Source organism: Panthera tigris, chromosome A2 (assembly GCF_018350195.1).
Source record: "Panthera tigris isolate Pti1 chromosome A2, P.tigris_Pti1_mat1.1, whole genome shotgun sequence".
Lineage (NCBI taxonomy): Eukaryota > Metazoa > Chordata > Mammalia > Carnivora > Felidae > Panthera > Panthera tigris.
The window spans coordinates 28,390,871-28,416,661 of NC_056661.1; the positions used below are offsets into that span (position 1 = coordinate 28,390,871).

The window sequence follows — 25,791 nt, forward strand, 5'->3', positions numbered from 1 at the left end:
CACACCCTCCTCCAGTAAGACTAGTGTCCCCAGAAGAGGATGACCATGTGAAGATAGATACCACACAGGGAGAACACCGTGTGATGACAAGAGCAGGGTGGGGAGTGATGCAGCTACAAGCCAGGCAATGCTAAGCATAGCTAGCCATGTTCCAGAAGCCAAGAAGAAGCAAAGAAGGATTCCCTTGCTGGTTTCAGAGGAAGGATGGCCCTCATGATACTTCAGTTTCAGACTTGTAGCCTCCAAAATGGTGAGACAGTAGATTTCTGTTATCTTAAGTGGCTCAGTTTGTGGTATTTTGTCATGGCAACCCCAGGAAATTAATACAGTGAGTATGGGGACATTTTTGCATTTTTAGGCAAAGAAATCAGGAAAGAGCTCACAGAGATGGTAACATTCTGGCAAAGACCTGAGTGAGGTCAGCGGGAAGATGCTTCTGGGTAAGGAAAGTTCTAGGCACTGGGAGCAGAAAACGCAGAGGTCCAAGGCAGGAGAATGCTTAGTATTCTAGAAGAACAGCACGAAAGCCAATATGGCTGGAGCAGTGAGGGGAGAGTGATAGGAGACAAGGTCAGAGCCTTGGCAGGGAGCTGGATGGTACCAGACTTTCTGGGCCATCACAAGGACTTGGACTTTTACTCACAGCAAGGTGGAAAGCCAATGGGCAATTCTGAGCACAGATGGAATAAGATGTCACTTCAGTTCAGTAAGATCTCTCAGGCTCTTTGAGAATAAACTAAAGAGATACCACTCGTGGATGGGGGGTGGGGTCCCACAGCAATCCTGGTGGATAAAGATGCTGGTCAGGGAGAAAGGGAGATAGGGAGAAGTGATCATCCTCTATTGCATATTTTGAAAGTAGATCCAAAAGGATCTGCAATGGACTAGAAGTAGAGAGAGATGCCTGACTTTTTGATAATTCTTAGAATTAAATTAGAAGCCATAACAATTTAACTGTACCAACCACCTGGAGAGATGGTCTTCTCAAGTGCCAGACCAGATGAAGATATTGGCAATATATATAACAGACAGAATAAATCATCAGAATATATAAGGAACTCCTAAAATCAAGAAAAAATGAACAAGCAAAGAGAAAAAAACTAGTAGTTGAAAGAAGAAATCTCAATGGACAATGAATATTTAAAAAAGCAGCTCAGGCTCACTAGAAGAAAATACAAAATAAAATAATAGGTAGGATTCTATTTGTATTCTATCAAAGCAGCAAACATGAAAAAGATTGACAAAATTCAGTGTTGTCCAAAATACAGGAAAAAATACTTCATTGTTCTAGCTTACTTCTGGCAGAACTATGAGTTGGTATATCATTCTAGTGAGCAATTTTATCACATTTATCAAAAGCGATACTACACATATCCGATGGCATAGTGAATCTTCTTGCCAGGTATACTGGGCTCAAGAAACATATGCACAACGAGATATATACTAAAAAGATTACTGCAATGGTTTTCCTTTTTTTTTTTTTTTTTAAGTATAGCGAAACTTGGAAATGACCGAAAATCTGCCCTGAAATGGACATAGGTAAATAAAATTTATAAGATGGAGTATTATGCAGCTGTTAAAAGAAATCAACTGGTTATAAGCATCAATGCAGATAAGTTTTATAAATGATGTCATGTGAACAAAAACCAACGAGAAGGAAAATTTTAAACATGCAAACACAATAGTACGTTTTGGTGATGGATACATGTATATGTGTATAAAAACAACAAACTGGTTAAACACATCCCAAATCTGTGGTAGGGAATTTTGCACCAGAGAAAGTGGGAGGAAAAACAGAATATGCTAGTTAAGAGGGAATTTAATTTCTTCAATGATTTCCTTAAACAAACAAACAGTATCAATAATGACTAAACAGAAATGGATGCTCCTTTTCTGATAGCGGGATTATAGAGGTTTATTACACTACATTTTGTGGTTGGCTGTATTTTTAAATTTTTCTCAAAATAAAGAAAGGGAGAGGAGGGAGGGAGAGAGAGAGAAGGAGACACAAAGAAAGAGACAGAAGAGGGAAGGAAGGAGAGAGAAAGGAAGAAAGGAAGGAACCCTGTCACCAGTTCTAAAGTGCACTTAAACCGGTCACAGATGGCTGATTGTTTACGGATAAAACTCAAAACTATGTTTTAATAATCAGTGAGACTGATGGTGATTCCTCCCAGGTTGGCTCAGCTTGGAGGGCTGACTTTAAGTTCAGCCAGCAGAGGGAACCATCTGTCATTTGCAAAGACACAGAGCTCTGCCAGGGGAACAGCAACAGACCGTCAGTAGCCATTATCTTCAGCACAGACCAGCACCTCTGGAACCACAGGGAAGAAGGAAACATGCATTTACAAAGTAAACTGAGAGCATGCCATGGACATCTTTTCACCCTTTCTCAAAGGCTCGTTGTAATTTTCTAGAATCAAGGGAACAATATACTTGATTAGTTCTCAGCAGACTTAGCAGTTTTGCTTTTCATATTTCTCTGTGAAGCAAGTCTGCCATTAACCTTCTATGTTCTATGTTCAGATTTTTCCCCCTCCAGAATGGAATTCGAGCTTGAAAATAAGAGTTAGAGTTAGCTTTAAGACAGTTTTTGCTGCTATTAACCAAAAGATCCTCCTTAAGACAAGGAGGTCATTCTTTAAAGAAGCTAGAATGTTGCTTCTCTTCCTAGTGGGAGAATCCGTGGAGAGAGAAAGCTTGCAGAACAGTTCAGTAATCGTGAAAGCCCCAAAGGAAATGGTACTTCCTCATGGGTCAATACTGTGTATTTTAAAATGCCTTATATGTACACTTACTTGAGAGACCTTAAGGCCTTAAAGAAGCAGTTAGCCAAACACTTAAAGGAAAAGCTGGCAATCCCCACATCTGTACCGAACGGACCGAGGAGGCAGACAGCACTAATACAGTGCCGCACTTACCTCAATAGCTTCACCCCATCGAGGTCCTAATATTTAAATAGTATCCTTTTTTGTGTGTCATCCTACAGGCGGGGTTGGAATTTAAAACAAACAAACAAGGTAGAAAGGGAAAGTTATGAATAAGTTACCAATGTAAATGTGCTATTTTTCTGCCTTTGAATTTGGGTGATGATAAACATGATTCCGCACATGGAAATTAGACTTTTCAGAGCTACTACACTGAATCATTTAATTTGTCTAGCAACTTATAATAACGTGGCCACGCTGCACTGCAATAAACATTGGGTTTTCAAACCAACAAATGAAATATGTGATAACCCCTTCCAAATGGAACCGCAGCAAAGGGCATTCAGCAAGGGGGCTGCACACCACAGAGGGTGGGTAAAACAAACATCCTACACCAATCCTGTGAGAACAAAAGAAAGAATCATACAGCCTCTGGTTCTACAGTGTCTGTTCCCTTCTAGAAACACAGCTGAAACCTCACAATGAAATGGGGTGGGGGGGGGGCGGATTGCTACTTTGGGTTGTCACAAAGTAACTTACCACACATTATTCAAGACACATGAGGACACCATCGCTTTGTGCTTCCAGGTCATTAACCTGAGGGAGCTTTAGCAAAATAGTACAGGGAGACGATTTTGCATAGTGGGTAAGAGTGTTTGAATCCTGGGCTTTACCAATCAAATAAGTGCATGACTCTATCCAAGTTCTCAGCCTTCACGCTCATTCTCCACAATGGTAAGAATGGGGATAATAATTTTGCCTTCCTCATAGAGTTATGAGGGGGACAATTTACGTAAAGGACCTGGGCATGGTTAGAATTCAGTAGAGTAGTTATCATTACTTGTATTTTACTCATCATCATTGTCATCATTATTCTTACATTAAACTGATCTACATTTTCATACATTATCCTCATTTTCATTCAAAGTTCATTAGAAGCACAAGGAATTTTTAACTTATATTCACTTAAAGAATTTACTGAGTATCTAATAAGTGTTAAGCACTATGCTAGGGTCTGGGGTACCAACGGGATCAAAATCAAGCCGTACCTATGACTCCTGGAGGCTGTGAGGGGAGCTGCACACAAGCCAAAGACCACCAGGAAGCCTATCTTTTCCAGTTGAGCCAACAGCTCTAAAGGAAAGGAGTAGATCATTCTAAGAGTTGCTAAAGCAAAAGGGGTTGACTTAACTGTGAGACTTGCAGAATGAGAAGGAGGTAAGTAAGGTCTGGAATGATGGCATTCTAGGGAGAGAGAACACAACATTCAAAGACAGAGTACATAGTGCATCTTCATTGTTAAAAGTTGCTGGGGCGCCTGGGTGGCTCAGTCGGTTAAGCAGCCAACTTCGGCTCAGGTCATGATCTCGTGGTCCGTGAGTTCGAGCCCTGCATCAGGCTCTGTGCTGACAGCTCAGAGCCTGGAGCCTGTTTCAGATTCTGTGTCTCCCTCTCTCTGACCCTCCCCTGTTCATGCTCTGTCTCTCTCTGCCTCAAAAATAAATAAACATTAAAAAAAAAATTTTTTTTAAATAAATAAATAAATGTTAAAAAAAAAATTTGGTGCAGGGGCACCTGGGTGGTTCAGTTGCTTGAGTGTCTGACTCTTGATTTCAGGTCAGGTCATGTGATTGAGCCCAGAGTTGGGCTCTGCCCCGCCCCTGAGTTAGGCTGAGTGTAGAGCCTGCTTAAGATTCTCTCTCTCTCTCTCTCTCTCTCTCTCTCTGCTCCTTTCCCCCACTAGCATTCTCTCTCTCTCTCTCTCTTAAAAAAAATAAAAATAAAAAAGTTAATGCAAAACTCTGCATTGAATAGTTCAATTTAATAGACAACTATGTATCAAATACCCCTCATGAGCCAGGCCCTGTGCTGAGCCCTGGGATACAAGAGTAAGCAAAGCAGATATGGTCCATGTTCTCTGCCTCACCTCCCAGTACTTATTCCTTTGTTTAACAAATGCACTCAAATCAGCATTTGCAACCAAGAATTCTACCTTTAGCTTTAATCCCAAAGAGATTCCATGTGGAAAAACTGTAATGCTTTGTCTGGTCAGACAAGGTATGTTACATATAGCAAATAGTTCCCTTTTTTCTGCCTTAGGGGCCAGGAAACGTACAACAAATTTAGTTTGTTCCAAGGACCTACCAACTTCACTTAGTAGTAAAGATGGTGACATTTATGTTTTACAGTTAACTGTTCAATTGCTTGCACACTACCTTCAGTTTAGTAGACAGTTTCAAATTTTAGGGGGAGTTGGTCAAAGGGGAAAAGGAAAGGAAAGTAAACGAGGAACATAAGGGCAAGTTTCCTGAGGTCTGGGAACTGTCCAAAGCACCTTTTGAAATTTTCATGGTACCTAAAATAGATCCTGCATAAAATACCATCTCATTGCTGAATGGATAAATGAAGAATACAAACCTTTCCTAGATCAACTTGGATTCAGTTTGGAGGGTGGGAGGAGTGATATTCACTTATTTCTCCCTTATCTCCAGTTTGAGAGGGAGAGCTCAAAAAGTAGCTAAAACGTTTAGCATGATTATCGCTAAGAACAACTGTTGAGACCACAAGAAGAAACTGGTAAGAGAACTTGAAGATATCCTTAGTGATATATTTAAGAGAATGAGGTCCTCATAACAGAATGTTTCTCTTTCTTACTTGCATGCTAGCCAAAACAAGAGAAATGTCACGGTTCTCACTTATGTCTAAATAATGGGGGAAAATGTTTAGTTTCTTTATGACAAAATTATAATATATTTGCAATTCTATTTCCTGATGTTTTCTCAGTTATTTTGGAAAAGATCTGGTGGTCTTTTTATATCAAAACTCCAAATTGGGGAAATGAAACTGTAGTAATAATCTATGTGGTTAACCGCCAGGAAGAAGGGTACAAATTTAAAAGAAGTTTAGAAGACACCTATTAGCGATTAGAGTACTGTAGACTTCTGCCTTGTTCATGGCCAAATCGATCCGATTCTCTCTCTCTCTCTCTCTCTCTCACACACACACACACGCACGCAAAATTACATTTAAGGAGATATTACAACATTCCATCCTTGTCATTAGCTCAACATATTAATGAGGCTTTCTGAATTCATCTCCAACCACGAACTGGCTGTTGACATGATGTAACAGCAGTAAATCATATACAGTTTGCTTCAAGTACCTGGCAAATACCAGTTTCATAATGCTTCTATTCGTTGACAGGTGGAAAATTAAATCATTTCTGCATCCTCCTAAGATTAAATCATTTCTGTATTCCAAAGAAACACTTCAGTGCTCACCAGTACATCCCTGCCCCAACTAGTTGATAAACTGAAAAGAAGAGAATATTAAGGGATGGTGCTTGAAGAAATAGTTCAAAGGGGAAACTCAGAAAACGAGATTGTGAAGATGTATAATGAGATTTTTCAAAACGGCGCGGTGAGGGAAGGAAGGAGTTGCAGCTGAGTAACATATGTTTTTAAGAGGTAAGTTATTCCTTAAAGCAATTACCAAAATGTGAGAGTTCCTCTGGTGGTTCTCAACCTTACACTGGAAGAACTTCTTAGAATGCAAGACTAAGAGAGCCAATTACTTCAGCACCAAGCTACATCGTAAATCTCTAGATCTGGCAGTTCAAAAAAACTCTTGGAAAGTGTTCTTATAAAATCCTCACTAACAACTCTGACTTTATAAATGTAGACTCTAAAAGGATGAATGAAAACTAACCAATTAGATAGCAAAGTAGAGAAGAGAGAGCACTGAAGAAAAAGGCCTTCCAGACTTTCAGTTGTAGTTCTACCACTTAACTAGCTCTGAGAGTTAGATCCTATTTGTAATAAAAACCGCATCATTAAAAATTAACAATTACACTGCACTTAGTATGCCAAGGGCTTTCCACGCATTATCCAATGTAATCCTGGTAACAACCCATGAGGGAGAAACTCACCCGAGGCCTGGCTGGAGAAGGGGGTTGAGTGGCTTGTCCAGCGCCACCTGACTGCTCTGAGTGGTGGAGTCAGGATTCAAACACAAGATTCCCCAACCCCAGAGTCCAGCCCTCAACCATCCACTGGGCTGGACAGGTTCAATAACCTCTTAGAATTATCTAAAAGGCTTCTGAGGTGCTATTATTCTGAGTCAAGTTAGGATGGAGAATAGAAAAAGCTCAGGCTTTGAAGTGACTTCATGGCCTTGATTCTCAGATAACACTACTCCCTTACAGACCAGCTTAAGGATTAGAGATGATACGAGAGCCACTAGTCCACAGCAATAATAAAGATAGCCTTTACACAATGCCTGCTATGTGTCAGGCACTAAGCATTTTTCACACATTAAATCATGCAATCTTTACAATGACTTTAAAAATACTATTATTTATTTTTAGTCCCATTCCACAGATGAGAAAACAGAGGCAAAGAAAGTCTCTTGGCTTAAATCACAGACTTATTAAATTGCATATCTAGGGTTCCAATCCAAATAGACTGACTCACTCAACGAACCACGTACATTGGACACACTCCATGGATCTGTAACATGAAGGACCTTGGTTATTTCCTAAAGTCTATCAGTCTCATCCAGACTTTCAGATAAACTCAGGAGCACAAAACAATCCATATGTGTGTCCAGAAGGCCTGCCTACTTCTGGCTTCAGCAACTTCAGCAGGAACTAGCTAGAGAGAAATAAATTGCATAGATCATATATGTATGACTAGGACTTTCTTTTTTCTTAGTCTCCTAGCTGATTGCTTCCTTCGTTTTAATACCATGTTGCTTTAGGTTTCCTAATAAAAACACTGCGGTTCCATACAAGTTTTTCCTGCTTTCGATCTGAGAAAAATTCAGTCCCTTATTCATTTTTAAATTATTTTAATAATAGATTTTATTTAACCCAATATGTAAAAATATTATTTCAACATGTAATAAAAATTAACAAGATACTTTACATTTTTTAATATGAAGTATTCAAAATTCTGAGTGTGGTTTACATTTACAGCCCATCTCAAATCAGACTAACCACATTTCAATGCCCAGGAGTCACATGTTGCTAGTGGCGACCATATTGAATGACACAGGCCTGGCGTGATTGACTTGAAGCATGCCCTGGTCATTGGTATTTCTAGGTCTGCTTCCTTGGGCAGGTCAAATTCCCCAGAAAAGTGTCTTCCAATCCCCTGCCTCAGTTTTATAAACCTGGCTGCCTATGAATCCAGGATCTAAGTTGGAAAGAGTGAGAGCCCCATTATGGGGACTTTCGTGGCATACCCCTGTTTTCACCATCAAACCCCTGTCCTCAGCTCTACCCAATAAAGGATGTCTGGGATGTTTCCAGTTTTGGGCTATTACAAATAAAGCTGTCATGAACATTTGTGTACAGGTTTTTGTGTGAACATAAATTTTCATCTCCTTGGGATAAGTGCCCAAGAGTATGGGAAGTGTATGTTTGGTTTTGTAAGAAACTGCCAAACCATTTTCCGTTCTATTTCCCACCAGCAATACATGAGTAATCCAGTTTCTCTGCATCCTCACCAGCACTTGGTGTTATCATTAGCACGATACACTTATCAGAATAGCTAAAATAAAAAAATAATGGTAACACCAAGTGCTGGTGAGGATGCCGAATAAGTATATGGTGATATATCATTATGGTTCTAATGGGCATTTCCCAGATGGCTAATAATGTTGAACATCTTTTAATGTGCTTAGTTGCTGTCTGTATAACCTCTTCAGTGAAATGCCTAGGGCTTTTGCTCATTTTTTCATTGGATAGTTTGTTTTTATACTGTTAAGTTTGAAAGGTCTCTGAGTACTCTGGACACTAGTGCTTTGTCAGAAATGTGGTTTTCAAATATTTTTTCCCAGTCTGTAACTTGTCTTTTCATTCTCTTAACAGTGTCTTTAACAGAGAAAAAGTATTAATTCTAATGAAGTCCAATATGTCATTTGTTTCCCTTTCGTGTATTGTGTTTTGTGTCAAGTCTAACAGCTCTTTGCCTAGCCCTAGATCCCAAAGATTTTCTCTTACATTTTCTTCTGTGTTACAGTTTTATGGGATTTTTTTTCTATATTTAGTCCATGATACATTTTGAGTTAATTTTTATATAAGGTATGAGATTTCGTTTTAGGCCCATTTTTTGCCAACTGCTCTAGGGTCATTTATTGAAAAGGTTCTCTCTTCTCCATTGAGGGAAATTGCACATTTGTCAAAAATCAGTTGGGCACATTCATTTAGATATATTTTTGGGGTTCCCTACCCTGATCTATCGATGTATGTGCATAGCACTCCATGAATAGCCACATAACAGCTGTCCTATAGGCTTTGAAATTGGGTAGACTATTCCTCCCATGCTATTCTTCTTCTCCAATATTGTTCCTTTGTCTCCATATAAATTTTAGAATAATCTTGTCTACATTTAAAAAAAATCATGATGTGAGTTTGGTAGGAACTGCATCAAACCTGTCTATCAATATGGGGAGAACTGGTATCCTTACTATGCTGGGACTTCCAAATCATGAACACTGTATGTTTCTCCACGTATTTCAATTTTCTTTGATTTCTTTCTTTAGTATTAGGTCATTTTCAGTATGTAAGTTCTGTAAATGTTTTATTATATTTATACCTAAGAATTTAATAATTGTTACTTACTATAAATTGTATTCTTTTTTAAAAAATTTTTTATTTTAAGTAATGCCTGCACCTAATGTGGGGCTTGAACTCATGACTTCAAGTCAAGAGTCGCATGCTCCTGTGACTGAGCCAGCCAGGCAGCCCCCTCAGTTGTATTCTTAATTATAGTGTCTACATGTTCATTGCTAGTATACATAAATACAACTGATACTTAAAATGTATCTTATATTCTACAACCTGTTGAACTCACATATTAGTTTTAAGAGGTTTTATTTATTTTTTTTTTTAGATCATTTAGAATTTTCCAAGTAGAAAATCATGTCATCAGCAGTAGCAGGTTTTCTTTCTTCTTTTCTGTCTGTGTGCCTTTTATTTCCTTTATTGCCTTCCTGCATTGACTAGAAATCCCTGCACTTTGTTGAAAAGGACTGGCAAAAATAGACATCCTTGCCTTACCTCCTGACTTGGGGAAAAGCATTCAGTCTTTCATCATTAAGTATAATGTTAGCTGTGGGCAATTTAAAAAGATGTTCTTTATCAAGTTGAGGAAGTCTCCCTCTATTCCTATTTTTCTGAGAGTTTTTATTATATGTCAGTATTGAATTTTGTCAAATCCTTTTTCTGCATCAAGATAAAATCATGTGATTTTTTTTCCTCTTTTGTGTGGTTAATTAAATTGATTAGCTTTTTAATGTCAAACCAGCCTTGTATCCCTGAAATAGAGCCCATGGTTATCATGTATACTTTTTTAATGAATTCTATTTGCTAATATGTTGTTAAGAATTTGGGGGTTTATAAATGTAAGGGTTATTGATCTATAGTTTTCTTTTTTATATTGTTTCTGCCTGACTTTGGTATCTAGATAATGGTAGCTTCATAAAATAAACTATACCCTCTTCTATTTCCTAGAAGAGTCTTTGTAGAATCGATGCTAATTCGTCTTTAAATGTTTGGTAGAATTCTCCAGCAAAATCATCTGGACCTGAGATATATTTTGGGGGGGGGGAGGCAGTTAAAATTACTTCAATTTCCTTAATAGTTAAAAGACTATTCAAACTATTTCATACTAGGTAAACTGTGAGATTGAGAAAGGGATTTATTTTTTTCTAAGTTGTCAAATTTATGTGTGTAGAATTGTTCATAACATTCCTTTACTATCCTTTTGATAGGTGCAGGGTCTATTGTGTTTCATTTCTGAGACTGATATTATAAGTCTTCTGTCCTTTTTTTCTATGTCAGTCTTCCTAGTTGCTTGCCAATTTTATTAATTTCTTTGAAGAAACAGCTGCTCCCGCTTTCTTTTAATTAATACATGTATTACAGGTATATCTCTTCCTTCCTTTTACTTCTAATCTGCCTCTATGGTTATATTTGAAGGGAGTTTCTTATAGACAGTATATAGTTGGGTCGTGTTTTTTTAAACAACTCTGCCAGTCTGCTACAAGTGGAGTATTCAGACCATTTAACTTTAATATAATTATTGATATTTTATGTCCTAGCCTAGCATTTTATTTTTGTTTGTTTGCTGTTTCCTCTCTGGTTTTTGTGTTTCTGTTTTTGTTTTCCTGCCTTCTGGTAGGTTATTCGAATTGTTTTTTTTTTTTTGTTTTTTTTTTTTTTGAATTCTATTTTGATATACCTAAAGTGTTTTTGAATACATCTCCTTGTAGAACTTTTTTGCTCTATGTATTATATATTCATAACTTATAAATATAAAATAACTGGTGGAATTTTATCAATCTAAATAAAATATAGAAACCTGGCCTCCTTTTATGTCCCTTTACGCTCCCCATTTATAATTCTCTTATTAAATATTTCAATCATTTGCATCCACATCAGAAACTACTATAATTTTTGCTTCAATCTTTAAATATAATTTAGAAATTTCAAGAATAAAAGGTAAGCCTAATGTATTTATCAATATTTTTGCTTACTGTGTTTTTTCTTCCTTCCTGTGTTCCAAGGATACATTTTTTTAAAAATCATTTTCCTTCTGTTAGCCATTCTTTTAGAGTAGCTCTGTTGGTCACAAATTCTCTTGGTTTTCCTTCATCTGAAAAAAAAATCTTGACTTCCCTTTCATTCCTAAAGGATGTTTTCACTGGTTATAGCATTCTGAGTTAACTCTGGGTTGACTATCATTTTCATTCAGTACTTGAAAGCCTTAAGTTCCTAAGTCTTAGCAGAAATTCAGAAATAAGACAGGTAGAGGGGTGCCTAGGTGGCTCAGTCAGTTGAGCGTCTGACTTTTGCTCAAGTCATGATCTCACAGTTCATGAGTTCAAGCTCCACATAGGGCTGGCTGCTGTCAGCACAGAGCCTGCTTTGGATCCTCTGTCTCCCTCTCTCTCTCTGCCCTTCCCCTGCTTGCGCTCTCTCTCTCAAAAATAAATAAACATTAAAACAAAATAAGACATGTAGAAAAAGCTAAAAATATATATACATAATAAACTGGATCCTGTTGAGTTGAACCATCACGAGGCTATAAGGAACTCTGATTCTGGCAGGAGGAATAGCCATGTAATAATAATTACATGTTTAAGTACAAAAATGCAAGTATGTAATCGTCACGGTGCTGACGCACAGAGAGTGAGCTGTACTGCTTGGGAGAATCGGCAGAAGCTTCTCAGAGATCTGTGAGCTGAATTCTAAAGGTTCAATAGTTAAAGGAGTTTCCAAGGAGAGGGGGAAGCATGTGCAAAAGCCCTAAGAGAAGAGAACATGGCATGTTTGGGACATGATATGAAGTAATACCAGAATGAAGTACAGAACATTTCTAGGCATAAGGGGAGAAGATGGAAACACAGGTAAGGGGGTGCAGGAGGCCTTCATCCTCTCCTAAGGAGTTTAAACTTCATCCCAGGTACCCCCAAAGAACTGCAAAATAGATGAAACTGGTGAATATAATATTCAAACAATGACAGCTAGTAGGACACACTTTTAAATGTAGCTTTTCAATGACTCATTATCTTTATTCTCCTATATATCAAAACTTAGTTTCTGTACTGGTAGGAAGGAAGTGTTAACAGCCAATAAAATTAGAAGACTCGGCTGAGTCCCTGCCTCTCGCAGTCTATTGTAAACACACTCCATCCTTCCTGCGGAATGATTTCAGGGTCTCTGCAATGGGTGAGGGAAGGAGCATGGCAGGAGTCAATGGCTAGATGGCAGAATGTTAAGTGAGGTGTTTCAGCTTTCCTGTAGCTTTGAATTCTCCAGATTTTGTCAGTTTTTGTCAAATGTATTTTGCATTATTTACTAAATAAAAATTTCTAACGGCTGAAAAAGAAATATCAGGTTTGGGTACACCATGTCAAAATTATGCTCTGAGCTCCAAAAATGTCCACAGGACCTTCAGAGAGAAATATCCCTATCCCTCACAACCATTTATCATGTTGACCCCTTTCCCCGCAACATACCCCTCTCCCACCCACTATGAGCATCTATATTATGTTCTAGAATCTAGATGGAAGTCTGTTTGGGTTTCATATAGATGGGTATCACTGATTATAACTAGTATCACATTTTCAGTGAAAATTAATTTCAGGAAGCGTATAGAAATAAAAAGCAGAATAAAATTTAAAAACCTCTATGCATGGGGTGCCTATGTGGCTCAGTCGGTTGAGCACCTGACTTCGGCTCAGGTTACGATCTCGCAGTTCCTGGGGTTAGGACTCCATGTCGGGCTCTGTGCTGACAGCTCAGAGCCTGGAGTCTGCTTTGGATTCTGTGTCTCCCTCTCTCTCTTTCTCTGCCCCTCCCTTACTTGCATTCTCTCTCTCTCTTCTCTCAAAAAATAAAAATTAAAAAAATTTTGTTAATAAAAAATAAAAAGAAATAAAAACCTCCATGTGCAACATGAGTGCCTATTTGGGCACAGTGTTATTCCCTTTTCAGTCCAAATCATTTTTAAAAGTCATATTTATTGCTGCCGAATTGTATATTAAAAACGCTTACAATGGAAAATTTTATGTTATTTATATTTTTGCACAATAAAAAAAAATTGTCAAAGTTAAACAAAAAAGAAGAAGAGAAAAGAAATGAGTGCCACATCCATGCCGCTTCTCAAAGGCAGACATTGGCCATGCCTTGGAAACAAGGAAGGGAAGACACACTGGGTAGTTGATCTAATTCAGAGCTGGTGGTGAGGGGTCTTCAGTTGCATTAGGAGCTCCATAGCATTCAATCTCCTTTTAAAGGAAAGAAATCTGCAAGCCTGATGGACTTGAAAGAAATGTCACCTTTTTAGAACAGAAAAAGAGCATATGAAAGTTTCCCATTGAAAATGAAGAAGTGAACTGGGACAGTAACAGACAGGGAGCAAGGAACCAAACATCGTCAACCTGTTTAGCTCATGCACATCAGAATGTGAAGACATTTGCTTGCATTCTTTTGCCACCGAAGATAATTTTCTTTTAATTCCCATTTCTTTTATGGTGTGTGTGTTGTTTTGTTTTCTCTCTGTGGCTACTGTTCTAAAGTAAGTTAACTGTATGAGTATAAACTGGGATCTGTATATGTTCCAGTCCCATACTCTTTGGTGAACTTGACAATTTGAATGGATCAGGCTTCCAAAAGTGGAAAATTATTCCCACAAAATTACTACCTTGTGAGAAAATGTCCCTTCTGAAAACACTTTCTAGTCTTGATAAGAACTAAAATACCTTCCTAACTGAAGGCATGTTAATTAAATTTAAAAGATTATTATGTCAAGGGAGAATAACCCTAATCAACCTGGGAATCTGCTTTTCTCAAATATTTTGAGAGCCGGTATTTATTTAGAACTTATCTGTATGCTTCCCTCCATTCTCTACACAGTGTTTTATTTCTCCCCAGGTCCTTCTTGACATCTTTTTCCACACTGCCTTGAAGCCTTTCTCATCCAGTTACACAACAAACTATATCTGAATTATGTTCAAATAAGCAGGGAGACTGGCATCTTCTGTAGAAAACATATGGGCTATCAGAAGTGATGTCCTGAATTGTTGCCTCGTCATGACATTACTTTAATGAAGGCACTATTTCATATATGTAATAAACAATATGGTGTCTAATAGATTTGTATAAAGTGCCTAAAATTAAGCAAGCACAATTATATGAGTTAGTATCATATTATCATGCAGCACTACATTTGATAATTAAAAAAACAAATGAAAAGCCAGCCCACTGTCTTCATTGAAACTGTCAGTTGCAGATTTTTACTTTAAACTCTACTGGTCATTACTCTACCCTCTTCTGTGTTGGGTCATTATTTTATCTAGGAAACTCCAAACCCATTTTTTCATCCATACATACTATATGGAACCTTAGATTCTCCTAATGACCCAACAGATTTTTGGACAGTTAACTATCCTACTGTAACTGGTCTTGTTTAGAAGAAATGAAAGTTAAGATTGTGGCGGTAAAGGACAAGCTGTCAACCCATTAAATAAATTCCTGTTGAAAAGTTACTAAATGCACTGAGTATTAACATAATTTATTAGAACAATTAGAACACATCCTTGTTGTCTTTTAATTAGATTATTCCTTGTTCTGATAATTACACTAGACAAGGAAGAATAATAGTTTCAGGATTCTAAGATCATCTGTAGACTATGTGGAAAGAGAATGATCAATAATGCTAATCTACTAGAACACTTAAATTTCCAGAAAGAGATCTTTTATCATGAGCAATCCTTTGTATAATCAGCATTATTTCTCAATGTCTATGATAATCCTTCCCAAAGTTTAAAAGTAAAGATGCTAGACAAATAACATTTATTGCACTGTTGAAAACCCAGTCAGGCTGGGCCACCTCTGGCCTCTACTGGCTCAGACATTGCTTCACTCTCTTGCAAAATGCCAACAAATAACCACAAATGAAGGATTTAAGATTCCATGCAGAGCAGCATGGCCAGGAGTCTGAATATCTAACAGAGAAAAGACATGATTTTTAAGTTCTGATCCTAAGAGAGGAGTCATAAACTTCCCAATTTAAAAATATATTCAAATAGATGAAAATTTCTCATAAATGAGAGTTAATCTGAATATAAAACTGGTGACATTTCCATACATGAAGATATTATTTGCAGAAATTAATGTGGAGGCATCTGTATGACAGGGGATATAGCTGGGCTTGCAGAAGTGGACCAAGGCCTTTACATATGAGTGGTATTACTATCTCTGGTTTTAAAAGTTTTAGAAACCACAGAGAATTCAAAAGCTCCAAGGTTCCTCTCATGCCCTATGCAAATGTCACCAAGCATGCTAGGAAATCCTAGAGAGCAGCTCCCAAGACTTCAAGGATTCAGAGTCTTTCTAAAAAGTCAGGAGTTGGCATATGCTATCCTCTAGGATAACCCTACAGTTGAGCAGGATGATGCTGGGATACACAGAGTTGACACCAGTGAATCTGAAGGTCTCTGTAATAAGGGGCAACACAAATTTCCCACCAGCAGCTTGGATTACAGGAATCTCAGCCCCACTGTTGACCGAGTCTGCCCTAGTCAATGCAAAGTCATAATGAGACCATGTCTAGACAGTATTGATCTCCCACCAGAGAAAAAAATAATTCAGAATGTGACTTCTCTTCTAGCTTGGCCCAAATAACACCCAAATCAGGAGTTTTCATTCATACACTGTGAGTATTCTCCATAACCAAAGTCATTTTATCAACTAGGCAGTCAATGACACACATAAGCTTCTTTTCAAGGTATATATGAAATTTTTGATATTTGAAGTCTTTCATATTCAAATGGCAAATAAGAAAGTTGCTTAAACCTATTAAAAAATCTAGAGACATCAAATGAGTTTTTATGTGTCTTTTTTACCTTGCCAGGCAAAAGAGACAGGCGTTTAAAAAAATGAGCGTCCACACAACCTGAAAGAATGAAAACTCGAATTAACATGGATTAAATATCTAGAGAAGTCATTAGCTTAAGTCATCTGAATGATTTTCCATGCAGTCTGGTAGTGTAAGAGCAGAAGAACATCGCTATAACCCAGTTGTCCATTCCAGCTGGGAAGACCTGTTTCCCCATTGACGCACCTCTTTAAATTGTCAGGGGTGCTACTAAGAACTTAAGTTCCCCACTACTCTGATCTCCAGACTAGAGAAATCTATGGGGCAGAATACTATCTTAGAGGCACCAGAGATTTTCATTTGAGTGCCCAGTGGTCAAGCATTCCAAAGCCAGGCTGAGTATTGGCTCTGCTCCCAGAGAGTCAGGGAGGAAGGAAATATGATTTAAAACACAAACGGAGGGTTGATGGGGGGGTGGGAGGGAGGAGAGGGTGGGTGATGGGTATTGAGGAGGGCACCTGTTGGAATGAGCACTGGGTGTTGTATGGAAACCAATTTGACAATAAATTTCATATTTTAAATAAACAAACAAACAAACAAACAAACACTAGTAGGAATGGAGTTAAAAAGCTCCCCAGGCAATGTGATAGTAAGCTAGGACTGGGAAACTCCAGCTAAAAAGGGGAGCCAGAGAGAATTCTCTCTGACTTGGGGGCTGAACTAAAACCATGGCTTTGAGGTATTCAGGTGATGCCACAGCCACAGGGAAGAAAGCCTTATAAGGTGGATTTTTTTTGCCTCATTGAAGGAAAATGAAGCAACCATTTCATTATTTTAAAATAGTATCAAGGTACAAATCTATCCGATAGAAGAATATTAAATAAAAACAATCCACAGGGAGATTTCTACCATTATAAATAGTTCCTTATAAATGCCACCCAGAGATAAAATTATCATTTCTGTGTTCCCAACCAAAATAAGTCTGCAAGTCTGGGAAATACTTTGCCCTCTAAAGCAACCAGAAGAAAGTCCCTTCAGTCTACGAGTTCTTGTCCTACTGGGTATTGAACCCTTTGAACATTCACTCCCCAAACTGAAATTCAAAAGGCCAACTAATAGCTAGATAACTGGGTAACTATGGATAACTAGAAACCTTAACTATTTATAGCACTACTTCCCCAAATGGTCTGTATATAATTTCTTGCAAGCTTAGTAAAAATCCTACACTTGTCTGAAATGAAATGAAGGGAAACCAATAATGAACTTCCTTTTCTCTGTGTTAACGAAAAACATAACCATGCCATGAAAAGCAAGAGAGACACAGTATTCATCCTTTTCTTCTCATCCAAGGAAGGTAACATTATGAGGGTTCTAATTTAGAGTACACCACTATAGCAGATTTCTAGGACATAAAGTTAAGTTTATAGTCTACCTCAATCCTAACACACTGGGGTTAAGGTAAGTATCTATACATTTCTCTAGTTATCAAGAGAGAGAGATAGTGGTAAAATAAATAAATAAAACTTGGATACACATTTAAAAGATGTGCTGCTTATTTCAAAATAAGGCAAGAACAATTGCAATTTAGGATGCTGTGTTGAAGAAACTTAACTCTCTTTAACAAAAAATGTACACTAGCAAATACTTAAAAAACACATACACACACAAAGCTAGGCTATAACATTTGGTAGAATCTTATTTACCATTCTGATTTGGCTAAATGTTAAAGTAGCCAAACATAATAGGAAAAAATTTCCCTATTGATTAGGTAATTGATTTGAAATATTCATGAACTTAGTTGAAGTATAAGTAGTAAGTTCCAGAAACAAGAAATAAATCACATGTATCCACAAAGAGGAATGAATGTGTTCTGTGCAATCTTGGGGAATAGATTTTTTAAGGCACTTCATAAAATCATTGACTCTGGAGCAGGAAAAAACCTTACATATATCAACCCAGAGAATTCTTATTCCTGCCTTCACAGCAAGAGCCCAAAAATAAAAGTTATTTCCTAAGACTTCCTCAGAATGTGATTCAATGTATTGTCTATTTAAATAAATGTTTTCTGCCATTTAAAGTCATGTGGCAATTTTTTTTCCCAATGACTAACCAAATATGCCTATTCTATCAATCAGTTACTTCTTTTCATTCTTAATTTTTTTAGTATTTGTTTATTTTTGAGAGACACAGAGAGAGAGAGCATGAGCAGGGGTGGGTCGGGCAGAGAGAGAGGGGACACAGAATTTAAAGCGGGCTCCAGGCTCTGAGCTGTCAGCACAGAGCCTAACATGGGACTCGAACCCACAAACCATGAGATCATGACCTGAGCCGAAGTCAGGCATTTAACTGACTATGCCACCCAGGTGCCCCTCAATCAGTTCTTTCTTAAAGCTGCAAATGAAGACAGAGGGATAGCTCTTAGGTGCCATCCTCTCTCATAAAAATCACACCTCAGCTATTTCTTTTCAAAAGTGATCAATCATACCTGTGACTATCTTCCAAAGTTGGCTGAAGTTTTCCTGAATCTTACAAACTGAGTGCAAGAGCTAGAAAATGTCTTTCTAGGATGCATATGGAGGAAAGGAAGTCGTGCCATTTCTCTTAATTTATTTCTGAATTCCGCTTGGTCTTCATTAGTGCTACAGAATTGCCTTATTATTCAATGTCCTCAGTGACCCCCTGATCATTTTTCCCTGAGGGTGCATATTTGTTCACTAACTATATTACAATTTTGTGATCTGCTGGATTTTCTCTGATATTCTACTCTACATCTGTCCAAAATTAATGAATTCCATTCTTCTTGGCTTCTACTCCTCCTGTTTATTAAATTCACTCTGAACATGGAGTTTATTTTCAAAGGAATTAATAATTCTTTATTCTCAGCTTGGTATTAACAATGAATTTAATATGCATTGTATTTAATCAATTTTTTTAAGCACACTGAAGACAAATTTAGTTACAATGTTAGTGTTCCAAACCTTCCATTCCCCCTGAAAAGAAATTTATTTTGCTTGGCCTTTCCCTTCACTCCCTTTCTAGGAGAACTATTAATTTTTGTGATGCAGAATTATGTGATTGATAACAAAAACAGAACTGGAAGATTGGGATGAAAATGAGAGGGAAAAAAAAGCCTAAGTCTGCAGCCTTAATAGATATAGTATAGCTATGAAAGTGAAGGGACAAAAAAAAGAGAGCACTGGCCCCTGAGTAGTATAAAGTGAAAGATCACTAGAAAGAGAAGAAGAATGGAAGGGGATTTTAAGAATCATTGCCATGTGCAGGGAACTCAGTGACTCCAACAAAAATTACAACATTGGTAGTAGAGGAATCCCAGAAGAAGAAGAGAGAGAAAATTCATTTGAAGAAATAATAACTGAAAAATTCCATTATCAGGACATCCAAATCCAGGAGGCATGGAGAACTCCCATCAAAATCAACAAAAGTAGGCCAACACCAAGGCATATTGTAATTAAGCTTGCAAAATACAGTGATAAAGTAAAAATGCTAAAAGTAGGGAGACAAGTCTTTGACTTGCAAGAGAAAACCCAAAAGTGTAGCTACATATCTCTCAGAAGAAAGTTGGCAAGTGAGGAAGGAGTGGCATGATATATTCAACATGCTGAACGGGAAAAATCTGCAGCCAAGAATGCTCTATCCAGCAAGGCTGTCATTCAGAATCGAAAGAGAGATAGTTTCCCAGACAAACAAAAACTAAAGGAGTTTGTGACCACTAAACCAGTCTTGCCAGAAATATTAAAAGAGACCCTTTGAATGGAAAGGAAAGACCAAAAGTGACAAAGATAAGATAGTAACAGAGAAAATCCCTAGAAACAATGACAAAACAAGAAATAAAATGGCACTAAATACATATCTATCAATAATTACTCTGAATATAAATGGACTAAATGCTCCAATCAAGAGATATAATGTGTCAGAATGGATAAAAAAACAAAACAAAACAAAACAAAAACAAGACCCACTTATATGTTGCCTACAAGAGACTCATTTCAGACCTTAAGACACCTGTAGATTGAAACTCAGGGAATGAAAACATTTATCATGCAAATGGTTGTCAAAAGAAAGCCAGAGTAGCCATATTTACATCAGACAAACTAGATTTTTTTTTAATTTTTTAAATGTTTATTTATCTTTGAGAGAGACAGAGACAGAGACAGAGCATGAGTCAGGGAGGGGCAGAGAGAAAGAGAGAAAGACTGGGGGAGAGAGAGAGAGAGAGAAAGAGAGACAGAGTCTGAAGCAGGCTCCAGGCTCTGAGCTGCCATCACAGAACCCGATGTGGGGATTGAACTCACAGACCATGAGATCATGACCTGAGCCAAAGTCAGATGCTTAACCAACTGAGCCGCCCAAGCACCCCCAGACAAAGTAGGTTTTAAAACAAAGACTGTTACAAGAGATGAAGAAGGGCACTGTATCATAATAAAGAGGACAACCCACCAAGAAGCTCTAACAATTGTAAATATTTATGCCCTCAACACAGAAGTGCCCAAATATATAAAACCATTAATAACAAACATAAAGGAACGAAGTGATAATAATACAATAATAGTAGGAGACTTTAACACCTCACTTACATCAGTGGACAGATAATCTAAGCAGAAAATCAACAAGGAAACAATGGCTTTGAGTGACACACCGGACCAGGTAGACTGAACAGGTATATTCAGAACATTCCATCCTAAATCAGCAGAATACACATTCTTTCCAAGTGCATATGGTACATTCTCCAGAACAGATCACACACTAGGTCACAAATCAGGCCTCAACAAGTACAATAAGACTGAGATCATACCATACTTATTTTCTGACCACAATGCTATGAAACTTGAAGTCAACCACAAGAAAAAACTTGGAAAGACCACAAATACACGGAGGTTAAACAACATGCTACCAAACAATGAATGGGTCAACCAGGAAATCAAAGAAGAAGTTAAAAACACACATGGAAACAAGTGAAAATGATAACACAATGGTCCAAAACCTTTGGGATGCAGCAAAAACAGTCCTAAGATGGAAGTATATTGCAATAAAGGTCTACCTCAAGAAGCAAGAAAAATCTCAAATGACCCAACCTTACACTTAAAGAAACTAGAAAAAGAACACATGAAATCAAAAGCCAGCAGAAGAAAGGAAATAATAAAGAACAGAGCAGAAACAAATGATATAGAAACTAAAAACAAAACAAAAACAAAACAAAACAATAGGACAGATTAATGAAACCCGGAGCTGGTTTAAAAAAAAATAGCTGTGCAATGAATAAAATAATTTTCAAAGTTCTTAAAGAGACATAAGTAAAATTTAGAAATATTTTTCGATAATTTGCTATCTTAAGACTGAACCACATGTGGCCCCAGCACTTATGTACGTGACACAAATATCATCCAATGCTGATGTTTATTCATTTACATCTGAACTTTGGTTTCCTTTAAATGCCATAAACACAGACCAGAAACAAACTGAATCATCCCAGAAATTTTCAAGAGCCCTCACATTGCTTTAAATGAAATTCCATTAGTTAATTCACAGGTCAAAGTCTGGGACAACCTCAGAAACTACTTGAGTAATTAATAAATTTATATGGCAACATACTGAAAATAAAAGTGTCGATCTGTTAGTGTCAAATAGCAAAAAAGACACAGCGCTAGGCAACAGTTGCTACTTTGTAATGCAGTTTTAAACTATTGGCAATGTATCTGAAACAAGCATATAAGAAGAAAATTAAGGAACAGCCTTGTAACTTACATGATAAGCATCTCGCAGAAGATTTTGAGGCAGGTGATAAGCACTTAATGGCTTTAGTGCTTTGCTCTACAGATCACCCAGCAAAATATGGGCATAACCTCCACTGGAATGTGGGGGCTTTTTATGTCTTTTTTTAGTTGAGTTATATTATTAAAAATCAATACAGCATAACATGGTAATTACATTCTTAAAGAAGTACATAAAATAAAAAGAAGAACTTTAACTAAATTAAAAGTTTATCACCCTCAGACCAATATGTTATATATTTGTAAATTAAACCTGTCACCAATAAAGATGTACCATATAGCAAGGGTATGCATAAAAGAATGAGATAGAATGGAGGATTCAGGAACATATATTACATATATAGTAAATAAAAACTCCAAGGCATTCTCAAGGATCTAAGCAGCCTATACACCAATACAGTAAAATCGTATCTTCAGGGACACTTGAGTTCTATAGCTAGGGCCTAACGCAAATGTTGCATATAGTCAAACTTAACACTGAAGATCATTTTAAAACCTGTAGGGTATGAATTCTGTTGCTTTGTTTATTCAAGACCGATGGTACATATCTGAGAACAAACAACTGAGCTAGAAGGAAGCAAAGGAAAAGCCGACCTACAGATATCTGGGTACTCAAACCACCCAGTCTTTAAGAAACTACCAAATCTCCCCCAATGAGTCCTTACCAGATAAGTGGTGAAGTATAAACTTGTAAACCCTCCAGCAGGATTTATTCCGCTGTTGTAACATGAAATTTTTATAACTTTAATATGTTAATAGATATATTTGCATTGTTAAGATTAAATATCATAATATATATACTGGGGCACCTGGGTGGCTCAGTCGGTTAAGCACCCGACTTCAGCTCATGTCATGATCTTGCTGTGAGTTCCAGCCCTGCATCAGGCTGTGTGCTGACGGCTCAGAGCCTGGAGTCTGCTTCAGATTCTGTGTTTCCCTCTCTCTCTGCCCTCCCCCACTCACGCTCTGTCTTTCTCTCTCTCTCTGTCTCTCAAAAATGAATAAATGTTAAAAAAATTTAAATAATGTAATATATATGAAGGCACCAGATACAGATACTGGCACAGGGCAGATATTCGGTAGATATGCTGGATTTTAATCTAAGTCTCGTTTCATTGGACCCATCAACACACTGCTCTTTGAAATCTTGTAGAGAAGATCATAATAACTGCTTCTGTTCTTTTCAAGCTGGCATGTCCATCCAGCTGGGGCACCATGAGGAACAGCCATCACCTGCATACTTTAGGCATTGAATAGAAGCGAGTTTACCCTGGTGCTGAGTTTTGAGTGGATATAAGGTGAATCCAGTGCCCACAGAAAGCACATCTTTATGCTTGGGTCACATCTAAACAGACTGGCTCCTGAATGGGCCTGCTCTTTCCAAAGCCAAAACATGGCACATTGGCCCAAACTATAAGGCTATCAAACCAGGAGGGTCCATTTCTTTTCCAAAAAAGAAATTCCAAAAAGGCATTCCTTGAAAGCCCCATAAAATTCATTTATTCATACCTTACATAATGTATGTATACATGGGTCCCCTTTACTGGAACTTAATAGCAATGGGATGCCACAAAAATCTAGAAATTGTAATTCTTTTTTCCTTCCTTATCCTCCGCCCCCCCCCCCGTTCCTTCTTTTCCTCCTTCAAGTTTCTGCCTATAGTAAAACCCCAGCAAGAAGGAAAGTCAAATGGATTTTCCTACTAGTGGACATTTTTGTGATATACTCATTTTTGGTCCTCGTATGAACTTCCTCCAGGGTGCTCCTTTATGGGAATAAGGTATGCCAAATGAAATAGAGGACTCGAGGCACAATTTTATCCTTGACATATGAAGAGAGAATATTTTTCTCCTGGATTTATGATGTAATGCAACTCAGCCACTTTCTTTTCATCTTTTCCCTCGTTTGCACTTCCTGAATATTGCTGTACACCATCATCACCATCATCATGAATTTATAGAGTGCCTATGGCTGTGGCCTCTAGGCAGCTCCTAAATGATCTAATCCAGGTATCATTGTCTTCGGCTCCCCTTGGCATTAGTCTATTTACCATTCCACTTTCTTATGGAACTCTGCTTCCGATTATTCTTCATAAGATGTTTTCACTTTCCTTTCTCTCCCTTAAGTTGGATCTCTTTTATTTCTTCCTCTCATTGTCATATTCTCCTGGGCCCTAAGCACAGTTACTCTACATTTACAGGGATTTACATCATCAAATTTAGACACTCTTGAGAACTTTCCTATCCAACTGCCTTTTCTAAGGTAATTTTTAGCAACATTAACTAAGAGAAAAGCTTTAGACTCTAGAATTCCAGGGCTCCAGGCTCACTCAGACCCCTGCTCTGATATCACATGTCAGAATGATGACCAGCATTATAGCACCCCGGGCCAAACTCTCCAAAGACAGCCACTCCTCAACCCCCTAGGATTCTAACTGGGAGTCTTTCAGAGATCAGATGTCCAGGCTTTGGATTTAGACAGACAGGGGTTCAAATCCAGCCTCTGGCACTTAATTTGGATACAACCTTGACATCCACATCACCTTTCTCAGCTTCAATTTCTTTGACTGCAAAATGAAAATGAAAATATCCACCTAAGCAGATTGTTGTGAGGCAGAAATGAGGTAATCTTTGTAAAACACACACAAAGTCTGGCACACGGTAAGCATTCAAACTTGGTAGCTATCATTTTTATTCTTATCAGTTAAAATATTGGATAGAATGCATTTGTCTTCAAAGAAATTCACAAAGCTGACCTCAGAGCACACATTAATACATTATTTAGTAGACCCCAGTCCTAAACACCACTCAGTTCAGTGTGTTCATACTTGGAAGTCAATAAATATTTTTAAATTAAAATTGAGGACACACAGAGAGTCAGGATTTGGAACCAAAGGAATAGATAACCAGTCATAAATTGGGATATATCATTAAGAGCCTCTATTCTCAGAAAGTACATCTCTTTTAAAAATATATTTACTACAGTTACCCATGGAGACTGAGTATTTTTGTCATCAGTTGCAAAACTGTCTCCGGAAGGGGAATAACTGTGTAATTATAACTCTGGCCGACTTCACACATTAACCTTTTATGTAAGGGAAGAACAAAAATGTAGACTCTGGGCAAGACGCTGGGAAGCAGAGGGAGAGAGGAAGAGAAGGAAAGAAGGAGAAAGAAAAAAGAGAAGGAGAGCAGACAGGTTTGATGAGGAACAGTAATTTGGCTTTTGGCCCTTGTCTCTACCGGCACAGATGGGAGGACCAGACCATTTATGATAGCTGTCAGGTCTCTCCATAGAAAGTGAGCAATGGGACACCTCCCACCTCTCAATTCAGAGAGTAGAGCTGTCAATTGCTACAGGACTTCTGTGTGTGTGTGTGTGTGTGTGTGTGTGTGTGTGTGTGTGTGTGTACATACACACATGTATATATGTGTGTGTGTGTGTAAATTATTATAATGATTTAAAAAAAAATAAGCTAAAAATCTAAACTCAGTGATGAAACTAATTGGGCCCAATCCACCAGAGTCTGTGAGGTTTTTACTCTTGGATACGAATACGTTCTTTTAAGGCAGAAAAATAAAAAACTCATTCACTGATCCTGATCTGTAAAAAGAACAACATGATCTGCTTTTGTACCCAACACACTGTCTTTTAAATGCTATTTCTGCCTCTTGCTTGTTGGGCAGG

The 25,791-nt window shown here is 37.7% G+C and overlaps 1 protein-coding gene across 5 annotated transcripts in view; it reads right to left on the reverse strand.

The window, feature by feature from the left end:
• The window catches only part of FHIT (fragile histidine triad diadenosine triphosphatase), a 1,407,272-nt gene that overhangs the window by 1,026,786 nt on the left and 354,695 nt on the right, over positions 1-25,791 (reverse strand). For 4 of the 5 annotated variants that reach the window (XM_042979314.1, XM_042979310.1, XM_042979312.1 and 1 more), the window contains one exon: positions 16,344-16,393. The exons of the other annotated variant lie outside the window; for it this stretch is intronic. The gene's annotated coding sequence lies outside the window, so the exon portion shown is untranslated. The remainder of the gene's footprint in view (positions 1-16,343; positions 16,394-25,791) is intronic. 5 annotated transcript variants of the gene reach the window in all.